Raw genomic sequence first — 6,000 nt, 5'->3', positions numbered from 1 at the left:
AAATTATATACATAGATATAAGTGATCAAAGAAAAAGGGAATGCAACATAAATGGTACGGGAGGCAAAAACTTGTGACATAATTTTCTTATACAAGGATTAATGGGGTATTTAAACTAAAAAGTTATAATCACCCATTTTCCATGTTTGAAAAATAATTATCCTAACATGAACAAGCAAATGAACTAGCTTAAATGAGATGCAATTCTAAATGACATGATTAGCACCTATAGCGGGTAGGGGATAATATAATAGGGAATATCATAAAAATGAGAAAAGATCCTAAAAATGAAAATATGCATGAAAATGTAGTGAATAGCACACAAAAATGAATCTAGCGCAAGACGACCTAAAGGATCTAGCGTTGGACTAGCCCATTTCTAAAATTCCTTACTAGCGTTGGGCTAGCAAGTAAGCGGAGGGAGAAGCCACAACTAGCGTTGGACTAGTGTGGTGACGCCATGCATTAATAGTACATAGTAAAACAAATAAAACATAAATTAAAACAAATAAACACATAAGAGCACGTAGCACGTAACACGTAAGCATAATATCTAGATGCAAAAATCCTAACGAAAGCAGGTAAAACATATAACACATAAGCCACATAAACACGCAAACCTATCTATTACATCGGGGAACGCCTAACTACAATCTAGAAGGGAAAAATATAATAAAACAAATCTAATTATCCTATCTATTACATTTTTGAGGTATTTAAATGCCTCTCGAATAATTATAAAAATTAACTAAACAAATATAATATAAGAAAATTTAAATGAACATTTAAATGCAATAAATAAAACATATAAAAATATATAAACACATAGTAACACATAGGAGCACATAAGAGCACGTAATTGACATTGAAATAATAAAATAGGAGTACCTCCCGTTTGAAGTGGTGACTAAGTGGAGTCAAATTGTCCTATTTATACTCACAATGAACAAAAGAATCATAGCACCAATTTAATTGAAAATAATAATAATGTTAAAATACCAAATTCACATTAACGTATCAAACGCAAAGAAATTTAAGAACATCTAAAAATTGCAAGTTAAATATATTCAAAAGTAACATAATTAGCTATTAAAGAAAAGAAACAATCACAAAAAAAGAGAGTTAAAATTCACTAGGGACTGAATTGCAAAAATTGAAAAACTTTTGGGGATAAAAAATATAATTTTCCAAAGTTTAGGGGCCAAAATTAGATAAAAGATAAAGTTCAGGGACCAAAGTACAATTAATTTAAGGACCTAAGTGAAACAAATTTAAAATGTTCTGGGCCGTAGCAACAATACTTGAAAGCACAGGGACTGATATGCAAAAATGTTTTCTTATTCCTTAACAAATCAGGCCACTGGGCCATCATTTTTATTTCTTTGGGCCAAACACTATCTAAGCCCAGCCGAAATCCAAGAGAAAACGAGCAGGCCAACCCATCTTTTTATCCCTCAAGCCCAACCAAAACCCCAAGAGAAATAAACCAAAACCCATTTTTCAAAACCCAACCCAAAACTAGCTCTTGGCCCAATCGAAATAAAACATTAGCCCAATTCCCTTTTTTTTTTCCTTCTTTTCTTTCCTTTCTTTTCTTCTTCTTTTCTTCTCCTTCCACCGAGAAGCTGAAGCTTCTCCCTGCTGGCGGCCATGGTTGCCTCCGCCACCGGACCGCCGCCGCCGCCGGTCGCCGGCGACATCTCCGGTCGCCGAATTTCACCAATATACACTCCGTCACTCGATTTTTTGCGTAGATTCCAATTCTGGAGTTAGTTTTTACAAAAGGTGACCCGAAGGTGGCCAAAAAGTCAAGAAATCAGCCCAGTTTTTATTTTTTTAAAACCCTCAAATCTTCACCAAAAATCATAAAAATTATGCCAAAATCCTCCTCATAGCTTCTACATTACAACTATAATCTTAGTTTGACAAGAAAACAACAACAAAAGTCTAAAATAAAGCAAAACAGCCCCTAAAAATCTTTTTTTTTATTTTGGCATTTTTTCAAACAATTAACATGCATTCACAAGAAACATTCCCTTTTCCTAAATCTGGTTCATGCCATTTCCCAATTTTAACAATACAACAACAACAATGCAAGGCAGCCAGCAGAAACGAAAGAAAACTAAACAATGAAGCATTGATTTAATATGACAAAAAAAACTAAAAGTATACCTCAATAAATATGAAAACCTTTCGGTTGAAGTTTTGATGAAATTTCCAAGCCTTGACTGATAGCTGCCTTTTCCCTTCTTTGTGTTTGGATTTTGTGGAAGAAAATGTGTAGAGGGAGCCCTTTTTTTTTGGTTCCTCTTGTCTTCTTTCTTCTGCCCAAGTCCGAGAGAAGGAGAGAGTGAGGTGAGGAGCTTTTCTCTTTTTTTCTTTTTTCGGTTGAGACCAGAGAGAGAACCGAGAGAATTTTTTTTCTTGTGTCTGTTTTTGTTTCTTGTCTGTTAAGAGCTAGCCGAGAGAGGGAGGGAAAATTTTTTTCCTTTTCTTCCTTCTCCTGTGAGGGAGAGACCCGAGAGATGTATATTGGGAGAGAAAGTGGAGCTTCTGTGTGTTATTCACCAAAATGATGATTTCTTAGCTAATGAAAAGAAAGGTCCTGAAAGTGGAGTGTAAGAATGGGTTAAGTGATTTTGGTGAAACAAAATGATTATGTTGATTTTTTGATTTTTTAGTTTTCTCTTTTTTTTGTTTTGTTTTGTTTATTTTTTTTCTAAACAAACTTGCAAAAAATAAGAAAATGCACATTAAAATGCTAGAAAATAAATAATTCATTAAATAGAAAAATCTTGAGAAAATATTAAAAATTGACAAAAATTTGGTGTCTACAAACACATATCACATAGACATGCAAAACACACAAGACAATTAAGGCCCTGACTATTACATTTTAGGGGGGAAGGCCTATTACAATCTAAGAGGGGAAACGGAATAAAATAAATAAAATAATAACCTAGCTATACAACTTTGGCATTCAAGTGCCTTTCAAATGATCAAAATTGAACCAAAATTAAAGTGAAATTTAATAATTAAAGAAATGAATAAAGTGAAAATGAAATAAACACTTAAAGTCATGCAATTGCACACATAAGGCACATATACACACATAGGGTCAAATAAAGTGAGAAATAAGGGATAGGATGTATCTCCCTTGATTTGGAGCCCTAATGAAGTGAAATCGCTTATTTATCCTCCAAAATAAAAGAAAAGGTCAAGGTACCAATTTATTTGGCAAATAATCACAAAGGATAAAAATAAACATGAATTTGAATCAATTAAATCATGTCAACAACCCACATTTAAGAAGTCAAGAGAAGAAAGGACTTGATTGCAAAGATTGACAAAATTTTGGAGCCAAAATTAAAGAAAAATAAAGTTCAAGGACTCATTTGCAATTAAAGTAAGGACCCAATTGAATGAAATTGAAAGTTTGTAGGGCCATAGTGAAAATATCCAAAAGTTAGGGGTTGGAATGAAATTTCGTCATCAGGCTTCTTGACTTAACAGGCCATTGGGCCCTTTTCTTTATTTGTTTGGGCTGAAAACCTTCCCCAGCCCAACTGAAAACCCAAAGTAAATGAAGTAAGCCAGTCTATTACTTTGACCCAAAATTAGCCAACAAAACTTATGGGCCTTGACCCTCTAGCCCAACAAAACCCAGAAAAAGAAGAATAAACTGACCCATTTTTACAAACCCAATCAAATACAATTACCCAAAACCTAAACCATAATACTAAAGTCCAACAAGATAAACAAAACCATTAAAATTATCAAGTCACAATTATGATCTAAATCAAGAATTAATCTATCCAAAAGACTACTTAAAATATTAAAAGATGATTAAAATCAAAAAGGGTGAAATGAGTTCAACTTTTCAATCCTTTGGGCTATATCAGAAAAAGGGAAACTTGAGAGGTTCAATCACAACAAAATAGGGATCTAATTGGAGGAATCATGAAGGTTTTGGGATCAAATTTTGAAGTTCTAAAACTCTGTGGTTAAATGACAAAGCAGAGGAAAATGGGAGGAACTGAAATTGTAAATTTAGCCAAGTAGTCATCTTCTCCAACGGACTAGCCATCCGCTGCTATTTCCATCTTTCTTTGTGGATAAATGAATCACCAGAAATTTGATTACCATTTTCACACGAAAAAGAAACGAACAAACTTCCTCTCACTCAATCTCATGTCATCAAATTGAGTCCATACAAAAAGGAATACCAAGCAACAGAGAAACAGAGTAGACGCCAAACAAACGGATGCTAAACAAACATAAATCAATTCGTTCCTTCAAGCCGAAATCTCAGTCAGGCATTTCGTCAAACAGGTTAGGGGCATCAGAAATTTCATCAGATTTTTGCTCAATTGAAGTTATGATTGGCCCCAAAAGTTGTCAGAAACATAAGGAAATTCATTCCAAACAATCACAGATAGCATGTATGTTTCACAATCATGTATAATCGGCGAACATTGCAATGAGCAAATTCAGAAAAAAACATGCTTTTGAGAGCTTCCAACGTTTGTGTTTGGAAAGAAGCTGAAATTTAAAGGCAAAGGACAACTTACGATATTTTCTCCCGGTAAAGTTCCGAAGCCGACATCAAACTGCCATGCTTCCGCCCAGCTTTCCTTCTTTTCCTTTCCTTCTTCATTTTCAATCTGCCCGAAGTTTCCTTTTGTTTCCAGCCCTCAAGACCTTCTCCTGTTTTTGTTTGTTTCCTTTCTTTGCTCTCAACTCTCTCGGTCTCTTTTGTTTAGTCTCCGAAGTTCGCCCCTCAAATTCCAGATTTCCCCTTTTCTTCCTTACCTTTCTACCCGAAGCTTCCTCCCTCTGGTTTCTGATTTTCTTCCGCTGTCCCCCTTTGACGAAACTCCCTTTTGCTCTTGGCGTCGCTCTTTTTGTTTTTCTTCTTAGCTTTTTCCTTACTGCCCTTCGCCCTGTTCTCCTTCTCTTGCCCAGATTTTTTCTTGTTCAATCCCCGCTGCCCTCCTCTCTGTTTTTCTGGTTTTTTTTTCCCCTCAACCGAGAGCCTCCTTCTCTGTTTTTCTTCTTTTTTTTCTGGACGAAGCCCTCCGTTCATTTTTCTTTTCGTTCCCTTTTTTGAGCCGAAACCTCTCCCGGCCTTTTCTGTTTTTTTCAGCCGCTATCAGCCGTCCCCTTTTTTCCATCCGACCCCCTCCCTCTGTTTTTCTTGAGCTTGGTGTCGCCGCCCTTTTTCTTTCTCTGTTTTTAGCTCCCCTCCCTCTGCCCAGATCTCTTCCCTCTTAGCCCCAAATCTCCAGCTGCTTTTTCGCTTCCTGTTCTCTATTTTTTTTATTTAGCCTGAAGCCCTGAAACTCCCCCAGCTTTCCCCTGCGTTTTTCTCTTCTCGCTGCTCCTCTCCTTTTTTCACTCCAACCCCAAACCTTAGACTCTCCGCTCTCGGTTCTCCCTATCTCAGCCGGCCATCTGATTTCTCCCTCGGCTCTCAACTCTCTCGGCCCTCAACCGAAGACCCTTCCTCCTCTTCTCAAGCTCTCGGACCTCCCTTTTCTTATCCGAAGCCCCTTTGTCCGCCACCAGACTTCACTCTTGTTCCGTTGTTGCCCTCAACTTCTTTTTTTTTTCTTCCATTTTTCGCCGCCCTTCTTACCCTCTCAGTTGTCTCTCTCTGTTTTTTTCTACTTAGTCCCCGCCGCCAAACTATCCCCCCGTAGCCTTCCTTACCTCCGTTTTTTTCTCCAACCCAGATGAAGCCTCCTCTAATTGCCTTGTTTTTATTTTTTAGCCCTCACAAAATTCTACCTTGACCCCCAAAAATTCCTTAACTTCCCAAGTGTCCCTAACACCTCAACCCTTGGGTGCTGAGTTGTCTAAAACATAGAAAAGACACTTGTCCAAGTGCATGCAGTCCCACTTGTCATTTTCACTCTTTTTTTTTTCCTTTTTCCTTTTCTCTTTTTCTTTTGTTTTTCCTGAAATTTAATGTGAAGCCAAAAATAAACTAGAACAAAA

The 6,000-nt window shown here is 36.7% G+C and overlaps 1 long non-coding RNA gene across 1 annotated transcript; it reads right to left on the bottom strand.

Moving 5' to 3' along the window:
* Positions 1-2,532: 2,532 nt before the first annotated feature.
* On the bottom strand, positions 2,533-5,719 carry LOC113716998 (uncharacterized). Its single transcript, XR_003454270.2, has 2 exons — positions 4,572-5,719; positions 2,533-2,605 (listed from the first exon to the last, which is right to left on the bottom strand). It is a non-coding gene; the product is annotated as an uncharacterized lncRNA (long non-coding RNA).
* Between the last annotated feature and the right edge of the window lie 281 nt (positions 5,720-6,000).

Source organism: Coffea arabica, chromosome 1c (assembly GCF_036785885.1).
Source record: "Coffea arabica cultivar ET-39 chromosome 1c, Coffea Arabica ET-39 HiFi, whole genome shotgun sequence".
Classification (NCBI taxonomy): Eukaryota; Viridiplantae; Streptophyta; class Magnoliopsida; order Gentianales; family Rubiaceae; genus Coffea; species Coffea arabica.
The sequence above is the reverse complement of the archived record's forward strand: the minus strand, read 5'-3'. Positions and strand labels throughout refer to the sequence as shown.